This window comes from Theobroma cacao, chromosome 8 (genome assembly GCF_053813885.1).
Source record: "Theobroma cacao isolate CCN51 chromosome 8, ASM5381388v1, whole genome shotgun sequence".
Lineage (NCBI taxonomy): Eukaryota > Viridiplantae > Streptophyta > Magnoliopsida > Malvales > Malvaceae > Theobroma > Theobroma cacao.
Window position 1 is genome coordinate 8578596 of NC_142646.1, and position 14650 is coordinate 8593245.

The following is a 14650-nucleotide window of genomic DNA, read 5'->3' on the forward strand; positions in this document are numbered from 1 at the left end:
AGATTAATTCTCTTATGCAGGTATGTCATGGACTTATTTTTCTAGACTTTCTATTATAAATCTTATTGTGGACTACACACATTGTAACCTCACTATTACAATATATGGAAATGGTTCGTATCTGTTGTAGCCACAACTTTATATCTAATAACATATTTATTAACCACTTCGCTTCATTTCCATCTACTAATGCTAAAATTCAAATTCCATTGTGGAATGTGTACTAAAAATATGCTTCTTAGATGTCCAACTATTAGCACCATCTCCTAAGGTAAAAATCCATCCTGATGTGGATTTATTGTCATCAATAATAGTTATCCAACTAGCATCAGAAAATCCTTCTAAAGTACTAGGAAAATCATTGTAAAAAATTTTCAAATTTTTAATTTTCTTTAAATATCCAAGTACTCTAGTAATAATCTTCCAATGATCATTGCTAAGTTTACTTGTAAACCTTGAAAGTTTGCAAACAACAACGACTATATCCAGTCTGATACAATTTGCAACATACATTATGCCACCTATAACACTTACATATTCTAATTGTACCATAACTCTTTCATAATTTTTAGTCAATTGTATACTAGAATTCTAAGGAATTTAAACTCTTTAATTTCCAAATGACTAAATTTGTGAAGAAGTTTCTTTATGTAATGTAATTGATTCAATGAAATCACATTTGTATCTCTTTTGACTTTAATTCCAAATATTGTATCAACTTCATTGAGATTTTTCATTTTGAAAACTGAAGTCAAATATTTTTTGCTTGCTACATTTCCAAGCATATTTGTACCAAAGATCAACAAATCATCTACATAAAAACATATGATTACACTATAGTTTTTTGTAAATTTAGAATAAATGAATTTATCTGCATTATTATGTACAAATCCATTTGAAAGTATAGTAATATCAAACTTTTCATGCCATTACTTTGAAGCTTGTTTTAGTCCAAGAAGAGATTTGATTAGTTTACAAACCTTCCTCTTGTTTCCAAGAAGTATAAAACCTTTCGGTTGGTCCATATATATTTTTTCATTAAAATCTCCATTTAAGAAAGCTATTTTAACATCCATTTGATGTACATGTAATTTATAAATAGACGCCAAAGCCAAAAGCACTCTTATGAATGTTATTCTTACTATCGGAGTATAAGTATCAAAATAATTAATGCCTTCTTTCTACGTGAAACTTTTGGCAACTAGTATAGCCTTTATGGTTTGTACTAAACCATCTATGTTATATTTCTTTCTAAATACCAACTTACAGCCTATGGATTTTGATCAAGGAGGAAGATCAATCAAAACCCATGTTCTGTTTGACAAGATTGAATCCACTTCATCATTTATTACTTCTTTCCAAAACGCTACATCTTTTGAAGACATAGCTTCTTTGAATGTTTTTGGATCATCTTCAACATTTAATAAAATATGTATCCTTTTATAGACTTTGTTTCTACTTCATTCCACAAGGAATGCTAATACGTGCAAGTCAATAAAATCTGGATCTAAATACTTTCTTTTTTTGGCTTTTTGACTTCTTCAAAGCTCAATTTGAGTATCATCCCTTTTCCTTTTATTGGATGTATTATGAGAAGTCATATCACTTTGGTCACGACTTGGATTTAAGACATTTAGTTCACAATCAAATTTATTATTAGAGTTATATTGAAATTTATTTTCAATAAACTCAACATGTATAGACTCTATAATAACATTTGATTGTAAATCTAAAATTCCATATCTTTTAGAACGTTGGGCATAGCCAACAAAAATGCCTTTCATTACTTTAGGTCGAAGCTTTGTTCTCTATGGTTCAGGAACTTTATAAAAAGCCAAGTACCCTATACTTTTAGATATTTCAAGTTTGGCTTTCTTCAATTCCAAAATTTATAAGGTGAAACCTTAATACTCTTGGAAGGAACTTTATTCCCTATATGACATGTTGTTAATAAAGCCTCACCTCATAAATTGTGCGATAAATGTGCATTCAATAACATTGAATTTGTCTTGTCAACCAAAGTTCTATTTTTTTTTTCAGCCAATCCATTTTGTTGTGATGAATAAGAAGCACTTTTTTTATGTATCAAACAAAGTTTTTCATAGGAATTATCAAATTTTGTAAGGAAATGTTCTCCTCCTCTATCACTTCTTAGAATTTTGATTTTCCTACCTTTTTTATTTTCCACAACAGATTTTTATTCTTTAAGTTTCTAAAAAGCTTTATCTTTTGTTTTAATTAAATAGACATAAGTGAACCTATAATATTCATCTATGAAAGTTATAAAATATCTCTTTCCTCCTCTAGTTAATTTTTCATTTAATTGATATATATATCAAAATGCACAATATCTAATAATTGTGAATTTCCTTCCACACTATGAAAAGGTTTCTTTGTCATTTTTACTTGTATGCATATTTCATATTTTTCTAAGTGCTCAAATTTTTAGACATAAATCTCATGAATCAAAACTGAAATGCCTTAGTCTAGACTCCACAATAAAGAATTAGACTTAATAGTGTAAGTAGATACCATATTTATATCATTAATGCTGAAATTGTACATGCCATCACAAAAGTATCATTTTTCTACAAATAGGTCACCCTTAAATATTATTACATTGTTTGATTCTTGTAGACACTGTAAAAAAAAAAGAAAAATCATAATTAATTAAAAATAAATGAAAAATAAACAAAAAAAAAGAAAAGGAAAAAAAGAGAGAGAGGTACGATTGGCAAGGTACGGACGCACCCTGCTAGCCACCACCCTCACCCTGCCAGACGTGAAAAATTCGCGTCTGGCAGGGTAGTGGGAGCGTGCCCCCTTCAACCCAGTATAAAGGGGGCACTGTAGCAACCGGGAGGAGACACAACCTACAAGCTAAAAATTGAAACCAAAAACCCTAGCTTTCTAGCAACCGAGAGCAACCACAAATTCTCAATCAGAAAAAATAAAAAAATCAAAAAATATATAGAAAAATACACAATGGTGGGGAAAGAGAGTTGTGTTCTCAAGGTTCTTTTTAATCAGTTTGTTTGAAGGCGGATTTTTTTGGGAGTCTTTGGAGGGATTTTGGGTAACCGGCCCCCGAAAATCTGGGTCTTGCCGCCGGCAAAGGGAAGAGATTTAGAGGGAGAAGATTTAGGTTGTTGTGTCGTCGGTTATAGAGGGAAACGGGGCTTGGGTACTAGCTACCAGTGACGTCGAGCGGCTGTAGGGAGAATAGATCTGGGGTAAGTGTTGATCAACGGTACACATAGAAAGAGAGAACTGATCGGGCTAAAGGAGAGTCGGTCGGTGTCGAAGAGAGAGAATGAGGAGGCAAACTCGGCCATCTGGGTCCTTTCGTTGGCGACGACAAAAAGCTCCACTAGCCGCCGACGAGTAATGAGGGAGGGAAAAGTGAGATTTTTTTAGAGAGAAGTTAGAGTGTTTGGTTCTAGAGAGAGAAATTAAAGGGAGAAAATGGAAAGAAGGTGAAAAAGAGACCTTTTATAGCTAGTTTTATAGACCAAACGACACCGTTTGGTAGAAAAGCTCAGGCAACCCAAGAAGCCCGAAACGAGGTCGTTTTAGAGAGAAATGGAGACTGAAGTCTTGACGCAGGCTTACAAGCTTTTTTGGGCTAGTCCGATCCACTTTGAGCCGGGTTGGGCTAAAGTTTTGGGGTAAGTTTTGGATTACTTATTGGATTATGATTATTGAGTTATGATTGTGGTATTTGTGTTGATTGTTTAAGTTAAAATTTTATCTTTTAAATGCAGCTTTATGTTAAGGGTAGTAAAATAATGTAATAAGGTAAATTAATGTTGTAGAATGAATTTTAAAATATATTAGGAAAGAAAATCATTAAAAAAATAAAATATAAAAAAAACAATAATAAGGATGTCTAAAAGGGTAAAAATGTGAAGAAAAGAAAGAGATTAGAATAGATAAGAAAAAATGATGATAAAAATAATAATAATAATTCGAATATATAGTAAATAATTAATTTGTGAAAATACAATATACATGACATTAAATAAATAAAAAATAATAATAATAAAAAAATCTAAAACAACAACTAATATAAAATTAAGCATTAAATATCAAGTGGCACAAACTATGAATTAATAAATATTATGAAAAAAATGTGAAGACAAAGATAAGAAAAAAAATAGAATTAAATATAGATATATAAAATAAGATCTTAGGCATTAGGTTTGAATAAAAGATTGCTTACAAAATATAATAATAATAAAAAATATAAAATATAAAAAATAGTAAAAGAAAAATAAAATTTTTGTTCACTAAAATAACATGGGATCATAAACAATTTATCTAATTATAAAAGGAAAATATAAGAGAAACTTAGAGGTTAATGAGCGTTGAAGTAACTAGGAGAGCTCCATAGATACCGCGAATGCAAGTGATGTATAAATACAGAGACAAGCTGTGGGTGCCGCTGATGGGACCATGGGGAGCCATTAGCTATGCATCGATAATGGTACAGAGACAGTTCAGATCTGAGCAATTCGTGCCCATGACTCACCGCTCAACCAGTTAGAGTTTACATAAAGAGAGTCAGAAACGCTAAAGAAAATTGAGAAAATTGCACAAGACTGAAAGAAAACGTGCCGAGTGGATCAAGGGAGGGTTACCGATGAAGTCACCACAGGATATCATACTTGGCACGACCAAAGGGTGAAAGATGTCGTATGCCCCCCGAAAAATCCATCAAAACATCCCATAAACCCAGAACCTCAAGATGTCCTGCTAGAGAGCGAGTTAACAAGAAAGAGACTTGAAAAGGAGATGATGAATATGAAGCAGAGACATGAGGATGAGCTAGAAGAAGTGAAAAAAAAGATGGCAAGAAAGGTATGGATGGCTTTGGAAAAGCGGGATGAGTGGCAAAGCAAGTTTAAGGAAGTGAACGTGGTAAATTCTTCTCTGGTAGCCAGAATGCAAGAACTTCAAAGTGCCAACAATGCTTTACAGCACGAGGTACGAAGACAAGAACAAACTATCCAAGAGTTGAGAAATGACTGCGGCTTGTTGGAAACTGCCATGGAGGGCTACAAGGCACAGTATGAAGCAGTAAGGCAAGAGTATTTTCAAATGAGGGAAAGAAATGATTCGTGCACACAAAGCCTTCAAAGGAAAGAAGCTGAAATGCGATGGATACTGAGACAGATGAGAGAAGTGGCATTTAAAGCGCGAGTAATTAAAGACAAGACTGAAGAACACAGGCGAGAGATTCTTTCAAGGGATGAATTGAGTGAGCGGTTGATCAATCACCTCAAGATGGTTAGGGACAAATATGAGAAAGTTGGTTTTTCCTTTTGGTAGTTATGTAATGGTTTTAGACAATGATGTAATCGGATATTTCAGTTCTATGGATGTGGATTTTCTTATGGTAAATGTTGGATGTTCAATATTTTTCCTATTTTTCTTTTCTTTTCAAACACATTTCACTTGCATCATAGTTGCATGATTCATATAAATAATAACAAATGACAATGCATTCATCAACATAAAATTCTAACTTATCCATTTGGCCCACAAAGAACAAAATTCCAAAGAAACGAACCCTACACAGATACAACACAAGAGCTCGCTCTAAGATCATAAGGGACGAACACTCGGAGAGAATGGACAAGATCCAAAAGAAGCAAGAAGAGATCATGGGTTAGTTGTCAAAGATTTTGGAGTTGATGTCGACAGATAAAGGGAAGAGAGTGGCGGGGAGTTCTGGTGTGACAGAAGATGTTCAACAGACAAAAGTTAATACAGACCCCGTATATCCACCAGGATTCACACCACCACCAGCAAGAAATGCATCTATCCCTATGCCATCGATAAGACAATATCCGTTCTTTGGGATGCCAGTGCCTACAGGGCCACCACCGACTTATGCCCAACAGAGGCCAATTGGAGGGGCAAGTCCTTCAAACCCCATCTCTGTACCTGATCTGGACGATCTGAAGGAACAAGAGAAGCTCAAGTGTGGATCCGTTGAATTAAAGGACAATCTTGATACCCACCAAAAATTTGACCTTTTTAAGGAGAGACTACACATGATAGAAGGAATGGGAATGTATTGCTCTATGGATGCAATCGAACTCTATCTCGTTCCAGATGTGGTTATACCCCCAAAATTCAAAGTTCTAGACTTTAAAAAGTATGATGGAACCAAGTGCCCGGTCACACACATCACCATGTATTGCAGAAGGATGGCTACATATGCCCATGATGACAAGCTCTTGATACATTGCTTCCAAGATAGCCTCACTGGTGCTGCAGCAAAGTGGTACATCTAACTGGACCGCAATCGAATCCACACATGGAAGGACCTCACTCTAGCGTTTATAGCTCAGTATAAGCATGTTACAGATATGGCTCCGAATCGCCTTTCTTTACAAAACATGGAGAATAAACCCACTGAAAGCTTCAAATAATATGCTCAAAGATGGAAGAATATGGCTTCTCAAGTTTAGCCACCAATGATTGAGAAAGAGACCACCTTGATGTTCGTTAACACCTTGTGGGCCCCTTACTATGAATGATTGATCGGTAATGCCACGAAAAACTTCGCTGATATGGTGATTTTAGGAGAGATGATAAAGACTGCCATTAAGTAAGGGAAGATGAAAGAGGTGATGCGGCATACACCAAAAAAAGGAGAACTTTTAAGAAGAAGGAAGGAGAAGCCCAAGCCATCACTTCGGGACAACCCTAAGGAGGAAGCTACAACCCTTACCAGCCATATCCACCATACCCCTATTACCCAATTGTGAATAACGCTTCACAAAGCCCATACCTATATCCACCCATGCCAAATGCCTTTTCTAACCTATACCCATATGCTCCTATCCAATGGACACCTTACCCCACAAATATACACCCACCTACTTCCACACCCGTTACAGCTTCAACCACACAACAAACAACACCTTCAAATAACCACACTGTCGGTGAATCAAGAGGATGGCGAAACAAGCAAGAGAAAGTGCAGTTTGATCCAATCCCAATCCCATATGCTGAACTCTTCACTCAGTTAGTTGCAACCATCTAGTGGCACCTTTATGCATAGAGCCATTAAAACCTCCATTCTCGAGATGGTACAAGGCTTCCGCCCATTGTGATTATCATTATGAAATCGAAGGTCACTTAATCGAGAATTGTACAGTATTCAAACATAAGGTGCAAGGGTTGATCAAGGCAGAAATCTTGAATTTTGAAAAGAAGTCGGAACAGAATGTTAACAATAACCCACTGCCAAATCATGTTGGGGTAGGGGTAAATGCAATCGAATGAGAGGTGTATGTTAAAAGAAACATTCGAGAAGTGGAAACCCCCATGGAGAAAGTGTTTGAAGCCTTGGTAAAGGCCGATATGCTCGAGGTTTAGCCGGAATGTTCTAATGTGAATGATTTGGGAGATATCCAAGGACCATATTGCTTATATCACAAAAGAATTGTGGGGCATTTGATTCAAGATTGTAGTTCTTTCCGAAAGGAAGTGCAAAGGATGATGGACGAATCAAGGATTGAATTCTAAGTGGAAGCCTCAAGGCCAGCAGTAAACATGATGGCCAAAGATTCCACTCACTTAATGAAGATAAAACCTTTAACCATTTTCTATGAACCAAGAGGAGAGTCTGTGGAAGACAGAACCCATGTCCAAATGACCATCGAAGTCCCTAAACCTTTCCCCTACAAAGATGATAAAGCTGTCCTGTGGAACTATAATTGCAATGTACAAGTTTCAAAGGCGGGGAAATGGATGGTCGAATCTCAATATAATGCTGCAAATATAACTGGTGTTGGGGGGATTACCCACAGTGGACGTCGCTATACACCAGAAGCATTGGAGAATCTCAAGAAGGAGAAGGGAAAAGAAAAAGAGCAAAATCTGAGAGAAAAAAAAATGCAATTTCAAGAATCGACAGATAGCTCAAAGGCACTAGTGACGAAAAAAGAAGCTGCAGAGTTCCTCAAGTTCATCAAACGCAGTGAGTATAATGTGGTCGAGCAATTGAATAGGCTGCCTGCTCGTATCTCACTGTTATCATTACTCCTCAGCTCATAACCACATAGGAATTCTTTGATGAGGATTCTGAACCAAGCATATGTGGATCACGATATTTCAGTTGAAAATTTGGACTACATCATTGAGAACATTTCAGTGGGTAATATAATATCCTTTAGTGATGAAGAAATCCCTTTTGGAGGTAGGGGAAACTACAAAGCCTTGCATATCACTACCAAGTGCAAAGGTTGTATCGTCGCAAAAATGCTGCTTGATAACGGATTGTCCTTGAATGTGATACCCATGAGGACCTTGGCCCGTTTACCCATTGACATGTCTTACATGAGAAAGAGCCAGATGATTGTGAGAGCCTTTGATGGGACGAGGAGAGAAGTAGTAGGGGACATTGAGATACCGATAGAAATCGGCCCCGTGTACCTTTACCACTGAATTTCAAGTTATGGATATCACTCCTTCATTCAATTATTTGTTGGGAAGACCTTGGATCCACTTGGCTAGGGTCATACCTTCATTGCTTCACCAAAAAGTCAAGTTCATCGTGGATGGGAAGATTGTATGTGTTAACGGGGAAGAGGACTTACTCATAACCAAGCCAGCGGATACTCCCTACGTGGAAGCGGCGGAAGAAGTGCTTGAATGTTCCTTTCGATCCTTCGAGTTTGTTAACACCACGTATGTTGAAGAAGGAACCACACCACCCTTTCCGAGGCTTTCCAAAACCACCAAGATGGTTGTCAATCAGATAGTAGAGAAAGGATATCGAGCGGGGGCAGGATTGAGAAAAGAGCTGCAAGGCATTAAAAGGCCAATACGTGCTACCAAAAATGAAGAAAGGTTTGGCCTAGGATATAAGCCGACTAAGAAGGAAAGAGAAGAAATGATAACCGAAAGAAGAAGGGAGAGGTTGGCTCGCTTTAAGGGGCATGGGTTGAAAAATCATAGAATGATATATCCTCATCTCTACGAGACATTTTAGTTTGGAGGCTGCATCTTTCCTGAATCACTCACCGTTGGGAGCCGAAAATCAGTGTCAGCATTAGGGGAAGCCTTTTCTGATTTATCAATATGTGTAACGGAGGAAGATGAAGAGCAGTTAGGAAATGTGGAGGGGATCCCTACTACATACCTCGGACCACCTGAGCTGAAGTTGAACAGCTGGACCACCATGAGTTTACCAGTCACTTGTGATTCAATTTCAAAGTAATGCAAACTAAACATCCGTGCTTATGCCCAAGAGCATTGGAAATTTTATGCATCGGGCTTTCTATCATTTATCATTCTAATAAATTGACATGCGTAATGCATTTCTCATATCTCCTTTCATGATTCACATTTCCATTATTGTCATCTCATCCCTTTATTTTAACTGTTTATCTATACAATAGCTCTACATCTTTCAATTCCCTTTACCTTTCAAGATTCCAAATAATGAATGCGAAGATGATAATGACAGTGGTTTTGAGGTTAATTTTGAAAAAGGTACAAGTGTCAGTGAACTTGACGATACAGAAAACGTGGAAGATTATGATTTAACTCCAGACTTGTTAATACTAGTAGAACAGGAGGGGAGACAAATTGTCCCACATCAAGAGACACTTGAAACGATTAATTTGGGAAATGAAGAAAATAAGAAAGAAGTTAGAATTGGTACGATGTTGGTGCCGACTAAAAAAGAAAAACTAATAAAGCTACTTTATGAATATGTAGATGTGTTTGCATGGTCCTATCAAGATATGCCAAGACTCAATACATACATGGTAGCCCATAAACTGCCTTTGAAACCCGAATGCAAACAAATTAAGCAAAAGTTGAGAAGAATGAAACCTAAAATGTTGTTGAAAATTAAAGAAGAGGTGAAAAAGTAGTTCGATGCAGGATTCTTGGAAGTAGCTAAGTACCCCGAATGGGTTGCAAATATTGTCCCAATGCCTAAGAAAGATGGGAAAGTAAGAATCTGTGTGAACTATCGAGATTTGAATAGAGTAAGCCCAAAAGATAATTTTCCTCTGCCCCACATCGACACCCTCGTTGACAATACTGCTCGCCATTCCATATTTTCCTTTATGGATGGTTTTTCAGGGTATAACCAAATTAAGATGGCACCAGAGGACAAAGAAAAAACTACCTTCATAACTATGTGGGGAACCTTTTGTTATAAGGTAATGCCATTTGGTTTGAAGAATGTTGGGGCAACTTATCAACGAGCCATGGTGACTCTTTTCCATGACATGATGCACAGAAAGGTTGAGGTGTATGTGGATGATATGATTGTAAAAGCTCGCAAAACAAAGGACCATGCGACCAATCTTGAAAGGTTATTTAAGAGGTTACAGAAGTTTCAGCTCAGATTAAATCCGGCAAAGTGCACTTTTAGAGTCACTTTAGGAAAGTTACTTGGTTTCGTCGTCAGTGAAAGAGGAATAGAAGTTGACCCGGATAAGTTTAAGCAATCAGTGATTTGCCTCCTCCCAAAACGCAGAAAGAAGTTAGAGGATTCTTGGGAAGGTTGAATTATATAGCCCGGTTCATATCACAACTCACACTCAAATGTGACCCAATCTTCAAGTTCCTTCGCAAACACAATCTTGGGGCATGGAACAAGGAGTGCCAAGTTGCTTTTGACAAGGTTAAAGAATATCTGTTGAGTCTGTCAGTGTTGGTACCATTTATGGTCGAGAGACCCCTCCTTTTGTACCTGACAGTAAATAAAGGATCCATGGGATGTGTGTTGGGATAGCATGATGAGACTAGTAAGAAAGAAAGAGCAGTTTACTACTCGAGTAAAAAGTTCACTGAGTACGAGTCCAAGTATTCCTCGTTGAAAAAAATGTGTTGTGCTTTAGCATGGACGGCGCATCGACTCAGGCAGTACATGCTATATCATACCACTTGGCTCGTTGCAAAGTTGGATCCTATTAAATACATCTTCAAGAAACCATCCTTATCAGGTAGAGTGGCAAGATGGCAAATGTTGTTGTTTGAATATGATATTGTATATGTGTCCCAAAAAGCTATCAAAGGAAGTGCAATCGTAGATTTTTTGGCGAAAAGGGTGGAGAGGATTATGAACCAATGGAGTTTGAGTTCCCCGATGAAGACTTGATGTCGATTTGTCAAACAAATCAAAAGGAATCAGAGGAGAAAGAGAGTTGGAAGATGTTTTTCGATGGAGCTTCGAATGCTTTGGGGCATGGCATAGGGGTTGTGTTAGTATCACCAGAAGAAGGTCATTATCCCATCATAGCCAAGCTCAATTTCTATTGCACCAATAATGTGGCTGAATATGAAGCTTGTGTCATGGGTCTTCAGGCATAATCGAGAGAAAAATTCACGTTTTAGAAGTGTATGGGGATTCTGCTTTGGTTATTTATCAGTTACGAGGAGAATGGGAGACACGCGACTCGAAGTTAGTCCGGTATCATAAGTTTATTTCAAAGCTGATTGAAAATTTTGATAAGATTTGCTTCACCCATTTGCCCCGAGGGGAGAACCAAATGGCTGATGCATTAGCCACGCTAGCAGCAATGTTCAAAGTTGGTACCGATGTCAAGATTCAACCCATCATGATTAATCTTTGAGAGTGCCCTGCACACTGCTCTAGTGTAGAGGAAGAAGTAGACGGGAAACCGTGGTACCATGATATTGTACATTATCTCAAGTTTCAGCAATATCCGGAACAAAGCTCAAAAAATGATAAGAAAACCATTAGAAGGTTGGCAATGAATTTCTTCTTGGATGGGGACATCTTATACAAAAGAAGTAGGGATCAAATGCTTTTGAGATGTGTGGATTCAGCCGAAGCTTGGAGAATAGTTGAGGAAGTCCATGAAGGAATTTGTGAGGCACATGCAAGTGGGCATATGTTGGCAAGACAGGTCATGAGAGTAGGGTATTACTAGCTCACATTGGAAACGGATTGTATAGATTTCGCTCAAAAATATCACAAGTGTCAGATATACACAGATAGAATCCACACTCTTGCAAATTCACTGAATGTATTGACATCACCGTGGCCATTCTCAATATGGGGCATAGATGTGATTGGGTTAATAACCCCGAAGGCATCAAATGGGCATCAGTTTATTCTGGTGGCGATTGACTACTTCACTAAGTGGGTAGAAGCAGCATCTTATGCCAATGTGACCCAGAAAGTGGTATGTAAGTTCATCCAAAAAGAAATAATATGCCGTTATGGTCTCCCGAAAAAGATCATCACAGATAATGCTAGTAACCTTAATGGTTCAATGATGAAAGAGATTTATGCCAAGTTCAAGATCAAGCATCACAATTCAGTTCCTTATCGCCCAAAGATGAATGGAGTAGTAGAAGCAGCCAACAAGAACATCAAAAGGATAATTGAAAAGATGACAGATGTATACAAAGATTGGCATGAGAAGTTACCATTTGCTTTGCATGTTTATCGCACAACAATCTGAACTTCCACGATAGCTACGTCGTTCTCTTTAGTATATGGGGTGGAAGCAGTTTTGCCAATTGAAGTAGAAATCCCTTCCCTAAGGGTCTTTAAAGAAGTACAGTTGGAAGAAGCCGAATGGGTTAACGCTCGTTATAAGCAATTGAATCTCATAGAAGAAAAAAGGTTGACGGCACTTTGCCATGGGCAGTAATATCAAAAGAGAATGATGAGGGCATATGGCAAGAAGGTACATCCTCGTCAGTTCCAAGAGGGAGAGTTAGTATTGAAAAGAATTCTTCCGAACTAGTAGGATCCTCGTGGGAAATGGATGCCAAATTGGGAATGACCATTTATGGTGAAGAAAGCTTTTTCAAAAGGAGCATTAATTTTGGTAGAGATGGACGGAAGGGAGTTTTCCAACCTAGTGAATGCCGATGTTGTCAAGAGATATTTTGCATAATAAAAAATCAATAAAAAAAATTAAAAAAGAAACAAAAAAAAGGGAAAGAAAGAAAAATTTTCAAGTTGAAAACCTGAAAAGGCGGCTTGAGTATAGGAGATGTGTTTAGGGCGAAAACTCGAAAGGGTGGTTTAGACACAAAGGAGGTCCAAGTACTACAAGGGCTTAACACAGAAAGGATGAAAATCATGATCCGAGATGTTCAGACAAAAGACAAGGGAGCTGGCACTTGTGCCTACTTTGAGATAAAATGTCGAGGCTACTGTCAATATCTATCGAAATAGTTATTAAGAAAGAACTGTATCCCTTTTGTATTAATTGGTTTTCCCTTGTTCCTTGTCATTATGCTTGATTGTAGAAACTTCCCTTTTTCTAATGAAAAATAGCCTTTCTGCTCCCAACATTGTCATTATTTCCATTCTACCAAGAGAGGATATATGAGTACATTGCACTGCATTTGTCATGAAATTGGAATGATATTTAATAAAGAACATAATAAAGTAAGAAATATTTACAATATTTTGAAAAAGGATCGTAATTGACGGGGAATGAAATGGAGTCTGGTAATGTAAAAAAGAAAGAGAAAAGACTAAGAAAAGAGAGAAAGAAATGGAAATAGCAACATAATGAAGAATAGTAAAAAATGTGAAGAATGATTGGACCATGCATATGATAGAGGAAGAAAACAGTTGTGAGCAATAAATCGGGGAAGACGAGAGATCGAAAGTATGATCGGTTCATACCCCATTGATCAAAGAAAAGACTCTAAAATACCAAAAAATAATAATAAAAACAAACTGATGAAAATGATTAGGATATTTAAGTTGCCATGTTCAAAGTTTTAAAACAACTAAAAAGAGGGAAATTCATCTTTAAAGTCGTAGAGCCTCAGATGAGAAATTGATTTATTTTTTACCACATCAAAAAAGAAAAAAAGGTTTCGTTACCTCAGTTTTGAGGAGTTCATTTTTAAAGTTTCATTGCCTCAGCTTTGAGGAGTTCATTTTAAAAGTTTCGTTGCCTCAGCTTTAAGGTGTTCATTTTAAAAGTTTCGTTGCATCAGCTTTGAGGAGTTCATTTTTAAAAGTCTCGTTGCCTCAGCTTTGAGGAGTTAATTTTTAAAAGTTTTGTTGCCTCAGCTATAAGGAGTTCATTTTTAAAAGTCTCGCTGCCTCAGCTTTGAGGAGTTCGTTTAAAGAAGTTTCGTTGCCTCAGCTTTGAAGAGTTCATTTTTTAAAGTTCCGTTACCTCAACCTTGAGGAGTTCATTTTTAAAGTTTCATTACCTCAATTTTGAGGAGTTTATTCTTAAAAGTGTCATTACCTTAATCTTGAGAAGTTCATTTAAAAAAAAAAAGACAAAACAACAAAACAAAACAAAAAACAACAAAAAAACAAAAAAAAAAGTAAAAAAATAAAAAAATAATAATAATAATAATAAAAACTAAACTTGGTAAGAGAATTAAAGAATTAGTCAAATAAAGTGTCTACGTCTTTGCACTATTTCAGATTTTCGAAATACGCAAAGAGGGGCAGCTATAGACACTGTAAAAAAAATCATAATTAATTAAAAATAAATGAAAAATAAACCAAAAAAAAAGAAGAGGAAAAAAGGAGATAGAGGTATGACTGGCAGGGTGTGGATGCACCTTACCAGCCACCACCTTCACACTGCCAAACGTGAAAAATTCGCTTCTGGAAGGGTAGTGGGAGCGTGCCCCCTTCAACCCATTATAAAGG